Raw genomic sequence first — 19,885 nt, 5'->3', positions numbered from 1 at the left:
CTTGAAATGAGGTCAGCAGTAGTGCTCAAATCTCCTCAGGTTAAAAGGGAGAAACAGAATTCTGCAATTGCTCTATCATACATAGTCATGAGACTGGATGTTATGCACATATATTCTGTGTCATGTGTTTATTTGAAATAATGCTAATCATTAAACAAATGCTGTATAAGTATTAGCAACTAGCTTGCTAATATGTGTACTTCTAATTAAGCATATTTGCTAAGAAACTGGCAGTCTATATAAAACTTTCTAAACTGAAAGTCTTGTTATTTTTTTACTTACATTGATTCCAGATAATAATTAAAACACTCACTAGATGAACATACGAATGCTTCACTACTAAAATAAGGCTTGTTCAGCTTTTCCACATGAAGATAAATGGCAGGTAAAGAATAGATCAGCTTCCTTAATTAAAAAAAAAAACCTAGGATCATCATCATAAATAGCACAGATGTGATCACAAGTCTTTAAAATGAAATACACTAATGACATGAAATAAAAAAAATAATCCGGGAACAACACTTAGGGTCATTACATTGGTACAGTAATTAGGACATTTGCCTTATATGTTTGTGAAGGCAGATTTCTAATTTCTCATAAGATAGTCAACCTACTGTATCTGTATGCGCAGATTTATCCTTTTTCATCCTTTATCCTTTTATCCTTGCTCTGATTTCCAGAATATTTCAAAGTTAGATTCAAGTTACTGGTACTCAGCTTTGAGGGCATGAAATTGTTTGGATCCTGAAAAAAAAATATGAACAGGTAGCCCCCTCCAACACCTACAAGTTTTCTGAACTCTGGCCATTTCCAGTCCTCTGTACGAGACTCTGAACTCTCGAAGGCCATGGTGTATTGAACTTTCCGCTCTGTCACTTTCAGTCCCTGTCTTTAAGCTCAGATCAGATTCTAATCAGTCTGTGACTGCCCACAGCACTGCACATCTTTTCTAGCTCCCCTCTCTCCACCCCAGTGCACCCTTGCAGAAGCTCCCTGCTTCATTCCTCATGAGGGCAGTTGCTTTCCTCAGTAGGCAACCTAATACCAAAGCCTTAAGTTCTCTAAGGTCATTTTTTTCATTTCATCATACTTAGAATTTGACTGAACTACTGAAAAGAAGTTCCACACATAGCATTCTGGGTAAGGATGAAAAACTACTGCAAAACAAAGGATTTCATCAACTAATGCTCATTCCCAGGAAACTGAGGGAAATATCATAATTCCTTTTTTTCTGTTTTGAACAAATTATTGAACCATCATTTAAGAATCATAAAATGAAAAACAGTAGGAAGATTAAGAGTGGTTAACATCACTTTCAATCTGACTTATGTTATCATGTTCCAGGTTGTCAAGTTTTCAGTTGCCTAAAGCTAAAATTTGTAAATATGTTACTCACTTTCTCATGAAAGGGAGTTGTAAGTACTGCATCAAAACAATGATAAATGGAACATTATTGCTGTTGAGATTTTAGCCTTGCCAGTCATGGAAAACAAAACAAGCAGATCATTACAAAAGAGCCAGCATTCAGATAAATAATGTAGAAGACTTGTTAAAGATTCAGAAGAGTAACCAGTTACACCAATGGGCCTTGCTGGCTTAAAATGTCTGTTTCGGAAGGAAATAATAAGATTGTGTTATTAAACGTAAGGTTTCCATGCACGGAATTTATTTTTCTATTAATCTATTTTGGCTTACAACTATGAAAGAGAAATGTAAAAAGTACTCTTGACATGAGCAGCATTCTTCATACACAACCTTTGCCATAATAGGTGGCAAACAGGGAGAAAATGGTAAGACACACCTAAAAGAAAGCCCAGCCCAGAATTTGTGCAGCAGTAAAATACAAGTAACCTTGATGCTTAGAGATGTGAGCAGTCCAGCAACAATAACCTCATCAGTCTGCCACTGCTTTCTCAATATTTTAGGCAGGGGTCAGACAAACATACAGTAGATGTTCATTACCTTCCCAGCTGATCAGGTGTTGTGTCTGTTCAGATGCTCTTAATAATTTTCACTCAACTCTTTTCAGAGTACTTGCACTATGGGGCTGCTGTTTCCCAGACCTTCCGGTGATCAGACTAGTCCCGCCATCCCTCAACTTTTTAGTGTATAGGTGTATGACAGCTTTGCATTCTTGCCTTGCTAACTCTCAGGAAATGGCAATGGGCCTGACCTGCTCATCCCTGCTGCAGCTGCTGTCTTTGCAGCTGCCGCTGCCGAAACTCCACCTTGTCGCTGCTTTTCTCTGGGAACTGCTGAAGAAAAGGAGTGGTGCCCTTCCAGCCCTGCCTGGGCTGGCGCCGTGACTCAGACTCCACACTGCCTTCTCTCCGGCCGGTGGAGCTGTCTGGTACTGCTGGCTGCTGCTCAACAGCCACTGGTGCCAGAACGGAGCCTCCCCGGCCACTGCTGGGACGAGCAGTGGCAGTGGACTGAACCGGGCCAGACTTCTTACAGTACGATTACTGCCTTCCAGACACCTTTGTGCTCAGAAAGGGACTGACAGCTGCCTGCTGAATTAATTTGCCTCTCCAGAGACCCAGGTCCAATACCATGTGCTTCCCATACTAACATTAAGCACCAATATAACCACACAGAATTGGATCCCGTTTACTGGTGAATTGGATAATTGGCAATTGGTTGTTACTGCTGATTTCTTTATTGGAAAGAGAAACACTGCATGTGAAAAAATGCCTTTCTTTTACTGATTTTTCTTTCTCTCTGTTTCTCAGGTGCCAAATAACCGAAGCAGAGCTGAAGCCTGAAAAAGAAAGGAAGTCGTTTCTCATGAATCACTGAAACACTGGACGCAAGCGGGAAAGATCTGAAGTGGAGGCCTTGGCAGTGGGAGACGCGCATGTGGTGGGTCAGTAAGGTGTGTCTCTATGCCAAGCTGTGGCAGTAGACAGCCATGCTCACCATCAAAAGACCATACAGAGGAGAACGACACATTTGACCCAAAGAGTAGTGTATTCTCTCAAGTTCTGCAGCGTCACTGAGCTATTTTTCTAGACTTTCACTTCTACTTCAAAATTACGAGGCACCACATTTCTCAAACAGTTGCTCAGGAGGTCTGCAGGCCAACCACATCACTGAAGCTGCTCCTGTGGCATCAGGATGTGGACCTGAGGGTTGCGGATCAGTCAACTAGCAGCAATCAATCAAACAGTGGGGCCATGTGGCCACCTCTCGTTTGTCATTCTGCTTATAGTCTTATTTTCTAGAAGTAATTGAGCAATCAGGCTTCCTGTGTGACCCTCAGCCCCTATTTTACTTGTACTGGGCACATTTTGCATTGCGCCTTCTATAGTTTGCACAATCTGGGGATTGTGATCCGATCATTCTAGCAGTGTGCAAGTGTAATGAATCGGTTGCAAAGCTCACAATAAGCACATATTATACGGGACCATCAATAAAGTCTGATGAAGGCAGTTAAACAGGGACACTTTTCTAAGACGGTAAAAAATGATTTTTTAAATACAGTCTTTATCAGTGACTGCCTAAGAGGTTCTGTATTGGACATGATAGTAAATGACTGAATCAAGGATTCAAAATGGTGACATCCGATCCAAGGAGATGTGGAAGGATTTTGTTACAGTTTACATTGTACTTCTGTGTCTTGCAGATCGCCCTGATTAATTAACTGGTTTCGTTTTTAATTTTCCAACTGTGAAGCTCTGTAGACGCATCGGCCACACTGACAGATTAATATTGCATAGGACCCACGTTTCATAAAAAAAAAAACTTTATGGCATTCAACTACGGCAGATGGACTGAGCGATAAAACGGGATTTGGCAGCCACGAGAAAATAGTTGGGTTTCAATTATTTCTCTATTTATATTTCTATTATAGCGAGCTAAAGTGAAATTACAGTTCGGTTATTTAAAAAAAACTGTAAAGCGACTAAATGTTTAAAAACACATTATACTTAATTGAGCGGGTGCGAAGCAGGTACACTGGGAGAGAAAAAAAAAGTGATCAAACCAAATCGTTGTTGGAACATCCAGGCAATCTCGGTTATTCTTATCGGGGAGAGTACTTGAGAGGGTATTCTGTTCCTAAATTACGTCGTTAGTGGATAACGCTGTTGGCAATTTCCTTATTTCTCCCGTCGATGTCATGCCTTATCGGGAGTGATAGCTGAGTCCTGTGTTGATGCAACCCAGGAGGCAGAGAAAAGTCCCCCGATTTGAGGCGGCGCGGATGCCTTGCGAGAGCGTGTGCCGACGCGCTACAGACCCCTACAGTCTCCAGTCCTCTTCCAGATTCCGCTGGGACCCGATAAAGTTACAGTGCCACCACCAAGGCTGACCGGCGCTCCCACACATCGCCGGGCTCTTTTCCGAGATCCACACACACCAACAACAACAACAAAAAAAAAAAACCCACGCCGTTGTGCTGTGCGGTGTTTTATTCTTTATGATCTACCTTCATAATTGCCTTGTTTTTTAACATGTCAGCCGGATACGTCCACAACAGGTCGGGCAGTTAGTTTACATGTGAACTCGGTGAACTAAAGAGGAACTAATCCGACTGACCTGTACTAAACGGATTACATATATGGCAAATTATACAATGAACGCACAATGCTCAAATGCCTACCCGGGGAATATAGGTTAAGAATATCATTGTGCGGTGCATATTGTATTTTAATGGTTGGGGCCAACTACAGAGCGCTCTTAGTCTGCTGCTCATAGCGCCCGAATATTATATACGTTACTTCTGATTGTCTGCCGGCTTTATCAGCTCGGCTGTGACAAAAAGGCATTTAGTGCAATGCTTCTTTCATTAAAATACTTGGGAGATGTGATCCCGCCCCTTTTCAAGAGTGAAACTGATTATTTCACCCCGCAGTGGAACAGGGTGAGGGAGAGACTCGGTTAGGATTGTGGGAGAGGAAAGGAGCACAGATCTCAACATCATCATCATCACCAGGCATTCCTCTTAATCCTTCCTTCTCCAGATACAGCCGGGGAACGAAACACGCGCGCTCCCCTTTTTCCTTAAGACACTGTCATTTCCTCATCGCTTCATGCCAGACCAGAGACCGGCTAGTTTTTTGTTATCATTTCAGAGCTACTTTTCACGTTGTTCACTTGAGTTGTGTTTCTGCTGTGCTGGATTAAGAGAGTTTTTGTGAGCTCCCGGCGTAGGGGAGAAGGCTTTAACGCTGTTATCAGCTGGAGGAGACAAGCGAAGAGATCGCCTTCTGTACGCAGACTCTTGCCGAACTGGTTACATGCACCACAAAGTAAGTATTAAGCTGTAACTGTGTCATCTTCAGTTTTCCGTAGCGCTTAGTGAAATGAGAACGCGATTTGGTCGATATGAAAGAGTTTGGTTTACAGCTGCGATGTCATTTTGACACCACCGGCGAAGTTCTGCGCGATTCTAGCCGTGCTTCTTCGGCGAAAGTTGTAAATAGCCTTTTGAGACGTTTATCTTAAATGCTCCATCTCTCTTTGACAATTAGAACTTTATTTAATTAGTACGCCACGCACCACAAATAGCCCTTTTGTGCGTCTAAAACGGGAATCGGGGTCTGACTCGTGGTTTTGTTTGTATTTTACAACTGCGTTGACCTTGCAGTACTGTAGTTGGCTACCACGGTTTTAAAACATTTAGGCGTCTGCATTAAAAACGGAAAATATATGCCATTTGTGTTTTTACCCGCCGTTATTTTCATTCTTTTACAAACCTTAGTATTTTTTTATTACCAAATTTACCAGGGGGGGGAAAAAGTAGTATCGTACTGTATATACAGTACAAGTCGTGGAGTTTCAACTGCGTTTTTATTTTGCGTTGTTTCCTCCTGAAGCACATTAAAAACTTGTGTTCTGCCGGACGGTTCAGTCATACATTTGTAACAATATATAATTTCTGAGAAATTTAAAACCCATTATCATCATCATCATCATCATCATCTTCTTTTTATGGGTTCATATACACATTTTATTCAGATATTTTAAACAGACAGATCTTGTTAGCGGTACTACAAAGGCACACTTAACATCCACGTTCCTCCGACAGCGATTTACAAAAGTTGTTATTTTTTGGCTTGCCTTTTTAATAAGGCCCGCGCACCCACACTTTATGTCAATTTACTTGGTCAGGTCCTCATTATTTTTCTTCTTATTCCAAAGAGAAACGCCTCTGCCGCTGTGTGTATAAGATGTTGCACAAGACAAACTGGGTAGATAATGTTTCAAGTGTAGCCCTTTTTTAAGAGCAGGTAATCATATTAAACTGCTTTGATGCACAAATACCAGGACTCGGGAGAGCTGAACAGGATTGGGCAGGGTGCCAGTGTTTTACTGTAGGTCTGTGGAGAATTACCTTGGCAAACGAAGCCTTTCGACATCATGAACTTGATGGTGGATTTAATGATAGCAATTTAAAGAACTAAAGTTACTCTGTTTTCTTACTTGCATTAAATGGGAAACTAGGTGGCCAGTACTTCGAGTTGTGCCCAGGCAGAAAAGTGACCAGTTATGTTGTTGTTGGCACTCTGTGCTGGGTATTGTGGTTGCAGAGTAAAGATGTTTATACGGACTATAATAACTGTAATCCCTGGAGGTTTGGCAAAAGCCATCGAATTCTAAGCACCTGTGAACCATTGCTACCCTCTGAGATCTATCCAGCTCTACTACTGATTATATAAACTACTGGACTATAAAATATCATGTCTAGTCCTTTTTTTCCTCCTTCTTACTCATTTTTGGTCTTGCAAATCTCTAAAAAAAACTGGCCCCTCAGATATCTTTTATAAAAAATTACACCTGCAAAACAAACAACAGTTGGGGAGCTCCATTCTTTAACTCCGTATTGAGATCTATTTATATGTTCCTGATTTTTGTCAGCTAAAAACATGAGGGGTTAGACTGACTAAAGCATGCTTTCTAAATAAATACCTTGATCACAGCACCGCTTCTGAAGTATAATTTGCAATATTTTAGAATGCCTTAAAAATCTGTCAAATATCCATCGGCAGATTGTTTCTAAATCAGGCAATTAAGAATTGACTAAAAAAAGTTTACTAAGATTTTGGTCTGGAAACTGAATTCAGTGAACATACAGACATTTTAGAAGATAATTTAAGATATTTATTTATGCTTGATTTTCAGACATTTCAGAAACAAAGTAGCTATGCTGTATTTTATTTTATGCTTGTTGTTAATTGATCTCAAATTACCTTCCATCAATATGGAAGTGTTTGTTGAATCTAGTCCTAGCAAAGACAGGGCACGCTCGAGACGAGTATAATTCATGGTTTGAAAAAACGGCACGATTTGTGCAATTTTGATGTTAAAACTTGTGTGTACATCTGACTTATTAGTCAGGATCAAATGAGCACAACAGATTACTGATCTCTGGTTTTCAACTTTGGGGCCCGTGAGTTATGTGGAGTACCGAAAGCTGCAGAAGCTTAAACTTTTCTTCTGATATCAGTGTGGCTTTCCTCCCAAGAAGGAAAAAAAGAAGTGCCGAAAATTCCACGTTGTTTAGCCCAACAGTTGCCTGTTGCTCCTGAAGGATTTATGGTAATCTCCTTAGATTTGAGGTGAATGCACTAAGCGTGGACTGTCAATTACACAGGAGTCTTCAGTTAAGCACTTTAATCTCAGAGTCACACCGACTGCAGCACGCAGCTTTTTTTGTTCTCTGGAGCTGTCACCTTTGGGAAATCACTGGATCTTATAGCCGATTCACAAAACCAATAGTGACAACAGTCTTATGTGCCTTACAAAAGAGGGATTAGGTGCTTCACGTGCCTTTCTGATTGGCTGGAGACTTGAGCGGATTGCAGGAGCAGGGCATGGCACTCTCTGGGCTCAATTGATTTTTATAAAAGGAGGCAGTATCCCTGCCTCTTCCACAATATCAAGTGTAACCCGAAACCGGTGCCCTCATTAAAAGAGTATGTCGCTGTCTTTTAGCTTCTGTGTCTTGTATTTGTCAATGAGAATGCTAGCACAAAACAAAAAGAAGTTCAAGCAAACATTTGCAAAGGTTTTGTACAGATTGGTGAAAGTGAAAGTCTTTGAAAAGTGCCCCAGCATTCTGGCAGTGAAAGAAATTTGTGGCAGTTTTCCTATACATTGAAGCCTGGCATTAAAGTTTGAGATTCTAACAGTGTTGTGGGGTAGAACCAAATTCAGTCTTTGACCTAACATTTCTTAAACATCTTCATAATCCGGAGACTTAATTCAAGCCCGCCTGACTTTTGAAGCTTTGTTTTTAAATTAGGTGCTGTAAAACAAAACTAAAAAGGAGAAGGAAACTCTTTATAAAGATATATGAATGGTTCTATATATATGATTTATTTGTGAAGTGTTACAAGTCATAGACGGTTTTGTTATGTGAATATCTAAGTGCAGCTAGTAAAAACAATTGCAGTAATCAATTCAAATATATTTTATGTGTTATCTATGTGAACATTAAAGTGGGTTTCTTAGTCGTAACTGTGAAATACTGAAACCAATCTGTAATTTCACTGAATCTGCATTGCTTTCATTAGCCGATAGAAATTCTTGGAGATTAGGTGTGTGTGAGTAAAAAGCGTTCTTAAGGTTTTGCTGTTTTTGTTTTTCTATTACATTTCTTAGAAATAATATTCAATTTACCTCACAAAATAGTTATAATAATATTCTGTTTAATGCGCTAATATTACAATTAATTATACTTGTTAGAACATGCATTGGTGTGCTTATTTTGTTGGTGATTTTTAAAATACCCTATTTTATTTTCCATGTTTAAATTACTTTCTTCTCCATAGAAACAGCATGTTTCTTATTCTGCGGTGGTTTGTGTATATTTTTGACAGTAATAGCTGTTTTTAAGGGTTGTGCATGCAGAGGCAATCTTGCTTTCCCCTGCTTGTGAAGTTAATTTTAATTTATCTGTCCCGTTTGAATTGTACAGCAACATTTTACAACACACATGAAAACTGTCCCTCACAGCTTGCCCAGATGAAAACAATTATATTTTTGCTGAAGATAGCTCAGTAGTCCTCTCGTTTAGTTGAAACAGCTTTGTAGGCAGGTGTTACTCTTGCTACTGTTAATATGAAGGCAGTCTTGTACAGGACCTTTTATTGTTGTACTAACAGATGCACAAAGACCACCATAAAGGAGCTATGAATAAAGGACAATCATCTGTTGCATTATTACGTTTCTTATAATAACAACGCGTACAATAAGTGCTGACAAAGCCTTCAAGCATTCGTCAGTTTTTTTGTTTCAATGATCATTTTTCCTCATGTTGTTTTGGAACTGCAGCACAAAGGTCTTGTTTAATTTCAGACCTTTTGTTTAGGAAAGGTGAAAACTGTGGAAAAATTATTGTAAAAATAGCTGAAATATCTTCTCCGACTGTTCTTTTCATATTTTATGTTTTTAATGCACAGTTCAAACAGAACGACTCCCTCTGTATTTAATAATTAGTGCTGATGTTCTGTAAGTTTTATTCCACTGATAACTGGAGGAGGATTTGTGTGCTGTAGTCACCAGGGCATTAAAGAAGGCGGCAGAATATTTGTCTTTGATCTTTAATTGCAATTGTGTAAGAATGTTACTCTCTTTGCATTAACTGCTGGTTGTGTTTGAAACCGTTGTATTTGTGTAAGTGGTCTTTTCTCCTTTTGTCTCAGAAAGGAGAAGGACGTAAAAAAGAAGGAGAACATACAGCAGTCTGCCGGGTTTCATTGAAAGGACCAGCGTCATGCATCTTGGAAACTCAATCAAGCAGAGATAGTTTCGATTCAGAATTGACAGGGCAAGCAGCAGGGCCAGCTCTGTCCTTGTGCAGTTTAAATGTGTTGATTTTACTCAGAATGTGAGAACTGATGTGTTACAAATGGTTGGAAAAGGTGAACAAGCCTGTTGTCAGATTTGATCTTTAGGCCAGGCTGAGTTGTTGGGTGGTCTAGAGAGAAAGACCTTTTGGCTAGTCACCATTAGTTTATATCATCAGCTGTGGCTGCGCCAATAGACACCAGAAACTGGAGCATCTGGATGAGAATGTAACGTTGATTTCCTGACTTGGTTGTCTGAAGCGAGGGTGCAGAAGAGAAAAAGATGATGATTGAAAGGGCAGGAAAAAATAAAAATGTCTTCGATTTTCTGTTGGTAAGAGGGAGCCTTGCAGAATCCATGGAAAAGAACGGACCAAAATTGTATTTTTTGCATTCATTTTTCTTTCTTAGAATTGCTCTTTGTCGAGATGTAATAACCAAAAAAAATATATATTTTCTTGGTGCTCTGAAGGCCGGTCTTTTGCCATTGCTTGCTGGCTGTTTTTAATGTGCCTGCTTAATTATATTTAATAAAGATTTTTATTTTTCAGAAACCCTTTGAGAATTCAATATTGATTTGGTCTCAGTGAGTCCAAAATATTTGTTACCAGTGCAGTCTTTGGTACGAACCATAACAGAACATCAAATACTGATAATTGCTACCATTTTCTTTTAAAGTATGTGTCAAGCACTACTTCTGATTTGCTCTGTTATTAGAGCACTGCTAAATACCCCGGCATTAAAATATTATTAATAGCATATTTGTCTTTTTATGTTTATGTTTCACATTTAACTCTATGTAAACTCACAGACGGAACGTCTGTAATGTGATAAAACACACAGTGACTGACCTGTATCTTTCTGGTGTGGTAAGGAATGGATTTACTGATGTTGTTACGAATGGGTTTTTGTGGCATTACTGGACTTTGCCCAAAACTGAAATAGTTTCCAGTAAATGTAATTTATCTTTGTCAGTGCCGCAAAATAGCCAATTCACTCTGTAACATCCTTCAGTAAGACAGCTATAAACAGAGAAGCTTTTATACTAATGTTGCACGTAAAATTAATCTGAAATTCCCTTTAAAAATGTGCATTAAATGGGATATTTTAAGCAGATCCTGTGTTCACAATGGAGCAGAATAGGAATAATGTAATACTCTCGATCTCATCTAGACCAAAGGAAGGGACAATCCATATGATATTTTTGACAATTTACATCGTCTTTACTTTTGGAAAAGTTGAACTCTAAAGGTTGTTTCTCCTTTGGCCTTTTCTAAATTATTTCAACTGCGGAATGCAGGAAAAGAAAAAATGAAGCATTGTTTATTTTGTAAAGAAATACTTTTTATTTTGAATATCGGGGAATCTAAAAACATGCAGCCGAACAATTGTCGTCACATTGTGTCCCAACAGGAAGCGTTGTCAGACGCATTCAGCCTGAAGTTTCTGGGAATCCTGTGCTGCTCTCTGTCCCTCCTTCAGTACATGAACAGTGTCCTGCTTCAGTCCACAGACGCATTTGTATTCATTGTCATCTGTCCTGTTTCCAGCAGATGTACACAATCTGTTCTGCTGTCACTAACAGGGTTTGGTTTGTGAAAAGAATGTGTCAGAAAATGCCGCTGTGGTCACTCTCCCAGCCCTCGTTTAAGTGTGACGGAGAGCGCGATCGGTGGGCTAGTTTTATCTGTACTCCAGGACCAGGGGCTCTTAACCCCTGAGGGCTTTGCAGGAAAATGTTTAAAAGTCCATCTTAATTAAATTCTTTCTTTTCAGCCTGATAGTCCTGCTGTTGAGCGAGAATGCATGTTCTAATTTAGTTCATTTCCAGAATTAGCCAGGTTTACTTCAGTAGATCAGACAGCTGTAAGACTGGGAAGCAGCTTGTGTCCAAGTTAAAACGTGTACTTGTGCAGTGGCACCGAAAAACAAAATGGCAGTGAAACCTTAAATTCCAGACGTCTTAAACCTTTTCCTTTTTCCAGACGATTTGCCTTTTATGAAGCATAAGCCATATTTTAAGCATTGGTCTATGCTTCAAAGCTGTCTCGTATTTTATGTCAGTGAAATGTTTCATCAAACTTGTCACAAGTAAGATATTAAATGTTCAATTGGCATTTAAAATGATTGTACAGTACCTTATGGTAGATTAGCCAAAGAAATAGCACATGTATTATGTGTACGTTTTAGATAAATATATATTTTGGGTTTGTAGTACTACTGCATTGGTAACACTGAAATAGCTTTGGTTTAGCTTTATTGTGACCTAATGTAAACCTGAGAATTGATGCAGCACTTAACAATACAGTAAGTCTAAGCAATGCCTGATATTCAGTGTTCATATTTAAAATCCGTAGACAGCCAGTTGTGATTTTAACAGAAAGGAAATGACATCTATCCTTTTCTCTGCACAATGACTGTAATTTGAGTTTTGTCCTTTCTCTTTCTGAAAAAACAACATGCAAAGAAAAAAAAATCAAAGAGTCAAGGCAGTCATAAAACATTGAAGGTTGCTATTAAGTAGCTGAAAAACAAAAGGAAATTGACGTTGTGCTTTTGTGTGTTGTGAAATATGGAGAATTATGGATATGTGGGTTTTTCATTTGCTGTGGATTCCTTTAGCACACAAAATATCCCATGCATATTAAGAGAAGTCTGAGAAGGACAATATTGAATTGGAGTGGCCTATTAAAGAACTTTTTAATCCGTTCCAATACAATATGGTGTTTACACTGGTGCATGTCATCTGCTATGGTAGTCCTTCTAAAATGCAGCCAGCGATGCCATTAATTCCTCAGCTTTACCGCAATAAAGAAACGAAAGAGGAGAAAGCAAAACAAATTTGCGGCACCATATTACATGTATAATTAATGAAATCCGCACTATATTTGAAACTTCAAACCCACATCGCACTTCAAGGTTGACTGATGCTTTTATTGGGCCTGGTGGACAAACGCCGTGGAAAGATGAATAACCTTGCACGAGTCTCAGCCTAACCACTGGTAATACAGCATGAGCTTCAGCGCTGTGCACGAGATGAGAGACCTTAAATGCATATGCTTCAGTAGCACGCCATCGTTAAGACACAAATTGGCTCCTATCCCATACTTCCTAAATAGTGCTCCTACAGAAATAGCCCAGCCATGAGACTGACTTTTTGTGTGTGTGTGTGAATCATATACTGTTGTTGTTTGGGGTAAAAAGTTCATTATTTTATTTTTGGAAGCCCGCTCCATTGACACTGATATTATAAATAGAAGAGGAAGCATGGTCAGTTGTATGGATACAGTACCTGCGCCGATTCCGGCGGTTTTTCAGTAATTCCTGTGCTATTGTGCGCCGTCACTCATGAGCAGCAGCAGTAAGCTCCCGCTTGCAGGTATACAACAGCATGAACTGTGTGACAAAATCTTTATTTTAATATAGAATAGAAAAAAGGAATAGAGCTAAAAGGAGTTAATGTACCTGTTGAGTTGTAGCACAGTAATAGTCTAATCTCTTATTTAGTATATTAAACTGGAGAAAATATTTGCTGTAGTAAAGATAATAGTAATAATAAGATTTTCCATATACAGTCTTAATCAATTTATGTAAATATGGAGCATAAGTGTCTGTTCATATTTTCATGAATATATCAACAACTTGGCATGTTTAACTTTTACTACTTGGAGTCTTACAGTTATTCTTCTAGGCAGGCTGGTGAAATGTGCAGGACAGTTGTGGAGTGTCTTTCATGATGCATACATCAGAATAATCAAACTCAGGTTCTGCAGCAGCAATTTCAAACTCAGCTCGTAGCCACCCACAGCAGTGCACCAACCTGCATGAGACGCGTGAGTCTAAACTGGACAAAGCTGGATAAAACGTGCCCAGCTTTATGTAACACATTAAAAAAAAGTTCAGATATGTAGCTCTTATACTGGAGTGGGGATGGGTAGAGTATAGCAAGAACTGACCGGTTAGCTTGGAAGGAAAAATACAAAGCTGAAATACTTCAAGTAGCCTTCCTCAAACCTCTTGATACTGAAACAGTGTGATCTGGTGTATCTTTTTTTTCTTTAACGTTTATTTTTTTTAGAATGAAGCAGATCCACTGAATATATTTTCAAAAATCTGCCTAGGAAGTAAAGGTCTTCATGCAGTTGTTAAAAAAGCATTAAGCAGCTGCAGCTCTTGCTTAAATCTGAAGGTGATAGCTGCAGTCTTTGCTGTATTTGCTTTGCTCCTTATCTTTATTAGTGGAGCAGTACAAGCCTAGACCTTGAGAGCTGTGTAAAGCTAGTTCAAGTGATGTAACTGAAACATTCATCGGTAGCCAGGCTGAATGTGTTAGTTTGTGCGGTGGCTACATTAACATAACCGTTTTTCTACTGTGAAATGGGATGAGGGGTTGTGATTGATATGATCTGTTTTATCTCTTGAGTTTTTTTCGTGCCCGTGTAATGCCGCAGTTGTGTTGTTCACACGAAGAAGGTTCTGTCTTCTTTAAAAAGACACACGCCATCGCGCACAGACAGATTACGGGTTTGTCTGACTAAAAATACAGACGGCAGAGTTTACCATTGCAGGCTTATGTATATAACTCCTATAGAGAGGAATCTTTTTGATGTCATGGACGCCTTGCGTTACTGTCTTGGTTTCACAAGCAGAGCTTGTTCTAAGCAGGTTATTGGTTCAAGAAAGTCACAAGAATTTCTAAAAGCAAGGGTGGCTTATGTCTGTATTAGGTATAGCAACTGTTATATACTTTTCTTTGAAGGTGGAGTAATGCCAGTGTGCTGCATGTTTGCACCCTTGGTCTTATCAAGTTTTTTGTCGACCGTGGAAATATGGTAGGAACAGAACTAACCGTGGAATTCAAAGGCAAGTCCTGTGCTTAAAAAACACTTCAGCACAAATTGGACATTTCAGGACTGGAAATGTCCGACAGTCCCGTCTGCTGTGCTGCATTGCTCTACAAGTGGTATTTTTATATTTTAATTTAATTAACGACTTTGAGTGGGAAAACAAAATTGCCTTCAGAAGCAGTTTCTTCACTTGTTTTTCCTTTCTTGCTGAACATAGGCTACACATCTCTGCTTCTGTTTTCTTTTCACACTTCAAGCAGGATGTAAGCCAAAGCCAGTGGCCTTAATGCATCCTCTCTTTATAGCGAGGATGTCCCGAGGTGAGAACTACTACATAATGGTAGGCCGAGCCAGTGAAGAAGTCTGTGTTGTGTTTAAGAGTGTCGGGCACGAACTCTTAAGAATCTTCGAAGATGTTAACATTTCTGAATAAATCCTGTCAGGGGCACCAATCCTTACGTCTTGACCGACAAAGGTCCAATTCAGCGCCTTCTGACGTACAACCCAAATAGTGTCTCCTGTACGAGTTATTTCCAGGGGACCCGGAAACAGCTTTAGATGTCGGTATGCTGCTCTACCAGGTCTTGAAATGGGAAATGAGACTGTTGTAGTGACGCCACCTTCTGCGGCCTCTCTAGAGTATTGAAGCTTTCATGAGTGAGGAATCCAGTTCGTTAAACGGGTTTGGTTCTCTCCTTGGGCCTTACCAGTTGAGCTTATCGGGTGGTACAAAGACTTGAATCTGTGCGCCGGCAGCTTGTGCCATTTGGGTCTCTTGGTTTATTGTTGTAAACCAGTATTAACCTTGAGCTGCCTCTCAGAACTGGAGGAAATACACTGTTCTGCGAGGCATCAGAATTACTCAGCATTCTCTCTTTAGGAATCTAGGGCCCTTTCTGATTATAAAATTAGTTTCTCTCTTTTTGTTTTTGGTGCTGAATGTCATAGTGCCAATTTGCTACACTATTAACTGGTGAAAACGTTTGGTGTGTTTTTGACTGTAACCTACTTCTTGGTCTTGGTTCATAAAACAAACAAAAAATATGGTAACTGGTATTCCTTTGTATTGCAGTGAACTATAATTTTGCTTTCTAGTCACATGAAATGATCTGGCTAAATGATCTGCAGCCATTCATTGACTGCTTCTCTGTGTCGGGTGTGCAGTTTCCTGAAGTGATGGCTGCCAGTGAGATTGGAATGCCTTTGCCAGTGTCAGGCTCAGCTGGTGGAGAGGGCTTGCTTCACAGCAGGGGACGGACAGACTGGGAGAGAGACCTACAGTGGTCATTCTCCTCCGCTGGCAAGCTCCGCGGGCGGCTCCTCGTTCTGCCTTTGTCGCGCGTCGCCCTCGACTACCGCCGCGTGAAAGGGGGTCTTTTCCCTTTGAAATCAACCTGTCGCTCTGTATTCATTATAGTGTCCTTCGTGCCAAGTTGACACAGAGAACTTTACAGCAGTGTCTTCAGCAGGCGTTTCATATGCAGGTATAGGAGACCACTGGGCATGAAGGAGAGAGCATCACAAACTCCGAAAGGGCAAGAATTAATCTCTGACTGGTCCTATAGACTTTACCACTGACCTTTCAAATGAGCTATAGCCCCTCCCGATCATGTAATAATGTGATGGGTCTGAGTTTGGAGAGCTCGGTGTTTGCTTGCTTTCAAAATGTACCTTTTTGAGGTACAGTATGAGCGTTTTAAGATTTTTGCTGACATATTTAATTTGGGACGCAGTGCTTATTCTTGCTGTTGTTGTTAGTGTGCTGGCTTGAGGCACCGATCTCCCTTTGTGTACGTAGGCATTTAAGAAATATCGATCGTGTTCAAAGTGACCAGGGTGCTCAGTGAAAATTCTGGTACTTTAATATACACTGAATTAATTTACTAGTAATTTTTCTATTACGTTATGAGCAATTTAATGTACTGTACTTCATTTCACATATAAAACATCATAGTCTTATTAACTAGGGCAAGAAAAGCAAAGTGTTTAAATGTTGCTGGTGGTTCAGATATAGCTATCTTGCTTACTGGTGTTATAAGTGAAATGAAGAGAGGAGTACTCTACACACGGATTTATGCATACTTAATTTGATCAGCCTGTCAGTTCCAAATGGCCTTTTTTTTGCAGTATGTGCCTCTTCTATTCTTCAAAATGCTGGCACGTAGGATTTTGATGACCCAGTTTTAAGTTGTGGAAAGAAAACAGCCCAAAACTGAACACAGCAAATATTATCGGTCGAAAGTAACCGATTTTCTTTTTTTTCTCCTAACGTTCTTCTCCCACACAACCTCTTTATCCTTCAAGACTAATAACAAAATAAACCCTGGCAATGAAAACAGTGATCAGCCTCAAATACACACAAGCCCTGTAGGTTAATTATACGTGTAATTAGATGTTTATTTGTGATAACACACAGCAGGAATAGGGCATGCAATCCGACTGAAGACGACCTAGCGGTGGAGAGCTTTTACAATGCAGGGGAAAGGGAGGGCTTTTAATTCTGAAAGTAGCATAGTTTGATTCTTTCTCAAGACGGGGGAAATTAGGATAAGAAATAATTATGTGAAATGTGCCCGGTTCTTTGCCCACAAGTATCTGAATGGAAAAACTCTGTGGCGCTCAGAGCTCCGTGCTCCGCTATCATTAGGCAGGGGACAGTGGAGGTTATGTGAACGTTGCAGCTGCAAAGAGAGCCCTGGGATTTGTAAACTCTGGTCAGATCTGAATCCTGCCAACTTGAGCTACTGCAGCGAGCCTTGTGAAGTTCACTTTGCCTCTAAAAACAACAAAAAGCCATGTTAAACATGATTATGCGCGCTACTTTGGGAAGCTTGTAGCGTTTGGAAGAAGGTTCTGAAGCTGTTTGGTTTGATAATGTTATGATGAAGCTATTTAAGCTATGTAATTATGAAGCAAAGTGAAAATAAATCCAATGAACAGGAAAGTACTAGTGTGGCAAACAATGTAGACTGCTTATTTGTGAGACTTTTTTAGTGAACCGTTTAAGAAAAAAAAATGCGACTGGAGGAGCTCAGTCCTTTTTCTTACAATATGACAAAGTCAAACTTTCCTGTCACCAGTGGAGATCATATACGGTACAGCACTGACTCCGATGCAGCTGTGAAAAACAAACTGCAAAGGAAGTTATGCAAATGATTTTGTGCCTGACACCATATCGAACAACAAGGCATAAAAAACACGAAACATCACACAGTTCTTTTACAAAAGGGAAGAGCTGAAGAGTTAAGAAAAGGAGAATATAATATCAAGTTGCTTAAGTTTTGAGAAACTCAGCACTTGCTCTGTGAGAACAGGGGCATAATGTATGCTGTGATTTTCTGTATATCTATCTTTAGGGAGGCATACAAAACTGGTGGAATTAACCATCCCCAAGTGCTACCTCGAGTACAAGAAAGCTCAGTAATGTTTGAAACAGCACTTGAACCAAATGACAGGAGAGTTTTGGTTAGAGGGTCAGCTTTTTATGATACAGTGGTTTTGTGGAGTAGTTAAGTCATCTGCAGTGATAAGAGGGATTCTCCTGAGCTGAAATTTAAACTGCTGTAATTTAATATTTGAGCTTTTCTGAAGGGTTAAACAGCAGTGAGCATTATCAGATAAACCATCTCTCAGCCTCGGTTGAGGTTTCTTTGAAAACTCTGCAGTTTTGATTTTCTGCAGCTGTGCAGGGTCTTTAATCATATACTATCTTTTTTGGAGCTTTTTCCTAACATATGTTAATTGGCTGCTCTCTGTGACAAATTATGAGCACTTACTTTGATGAGGTTCAACTGTGATCATGTTGGAGTCGAGCATGTAGAGTTTCCAGCCCCTGCTGGTTCCTCAAACCACTACAAACATCTGTACGTCACTGTACTGCTGAGTAATGAGAGGACTGGGTTGGCTGTGGTGGTTTTTTCATTTTCCAAAGTGGTGCGTAACGAAGCAGGATCTCTATAGCTTAGATGTTTCATTACTTCAAAACGTGCCTTATAAACTGCCTTTAGGAGTATGCTTGCTTACAAAGTACTGAAACATTACTCCTATATATGGAACAGAAGTATTGCACCACATTCATATACAGTATCAGTGAAGGGAACCGTATAGGATAATAGCAGTCATCAGAAAATAACACTAATGTAATAATACATTCAAATAATTCTTTAAAAACAAGAAATAGTTTCAAATTTCATATTGCACAAAGTTCAAATGCAAGCAATGGGCCAATGTAAGAAACCAAAAATCAGTTTTTTAAGGAGTAGTTTTATTGATGATAATATAATTTTGCATTTAGGATGATGTCATGGCTAGACAAGTTCGGCTCTTTTCAAAGTATTTTAGCCTCTTACTGTCACTGTTGGCCCGAGAAATGGAGCCATCAGAAATGGCCTCTTCACTGAAGAAAATTAGTTTGAGACTGGGGAATCTTCCAGCTGTGCTTCTGTTATTCTTATTTTGAAAACATTTGAGCTTTCTTGATGGATGTGTACAGTACATTGTAAACTCAGTAGATCTCATGTAATAAAGGCTGAGGTGCTCGCCTACAGCTGGGGTTTGGCTTCTTGCGACAGGAAGACGGATTCAGATAAAGACTGTGAGCTGTTTGTATTGCTGTGTTTTGTAATGCTGCCATGTAGAGAATTTCGATTTGCTTAAGGCTCCCCTGAAACTGAGAAAAATGACAAGGGGAACTTGGTATGAACCAGTGAGTTCTGCGAAACGGATTATAATATAAGTGAAGGGGGAACAGCAGCAATCTGGAATGCTGCCTTGCAAAAACCGTGCTATTGTTGTGAAATAGATTATCAAGGAAGAAAAGACAGCAAAATGTAACATCTGCATTATTATAAAATGTTAATGCTAATATTATGCTGTTACCCGTTACAGCATGAAGTTGTACTGCTCCCTGTTGAGCACATATAGAATGTTTAAATTTCTTATCTTCTGTATGTAGATTTCTGTATCAAACAGAGTCATACATAACTAGTTTAATTCGTCAAATCTTGGACAAATGTCTGAAGAAAGGTGTGACAATTGCAGCTGTTTCACAGAGTGTCAAGGTGAGGGAGTTATTAAATGAAAATCAACAAGAAGATGCTTAGTAAAGTGAAAAGGAAATGTCTTGCACATTCTGCGCGAAAATGACTGAGCTGCTGCGAGGAGTGTGCATACAGCACGTTTGATGACAACTGGATGCATGAGAATATTTTAAGTAAAAAAAAAAATTACAAGCCGTGAACAGCT

At 39.6% G+C, this 19,885-nt stretch overlaps 1 protein-coding gene across 17 annotated transcripts in view; it reads left to right on the top strand.

Annotated features, from left to right (window-relative positions):
* Positions 1 to 19,885, top strand: part of mef2cb (myocyte enhancer factor 2cb) — an 88,703-nt gene that overhangs the window by 10,980 nt on the left and 57,838 nt on the right. For 15 of the 17 annotated variants that reach the window (XM_015360780.2, XM_015360755.2, XM_015360801.2 and 12 more), the window contains exon 2: positions 2,733 to 2,875. The gene's annotated coding sequence lies outside the window, so the exon portion shown is untranslated. Of the gene's footprint in view, positions 1 to 2,732; positions 2,876 to 4,859; positions 5,253 to 19,885 lie in introns of those variants that run through there. The other 2 variants (XM_015360718.2, XM_015360732.2) reach the window with 2 other exon arrangements.

The sequence above is a fragment of the Lepisosteus oculatus genome, chromosome 3, assembly GCF_040954835.1.
Source record: "Lepisosteus oculatus isolate fLepOcu1 chromosome 3, fLepOcu1.hap2, whole genome shotgun sequence".
NCBI classification, from domain to species: domain Eukaryota; kingdom Metazoa; phylum Chordata; class Actinopteri; order Semionotiformes; family Lepisosteidae; genus Lepisosteus; species Lepisosteus oculatus.
Note: the sequence above shows the minus strand (reverse complement) of the source record. Positions and strands in the feature narration are given on the sequence as shown.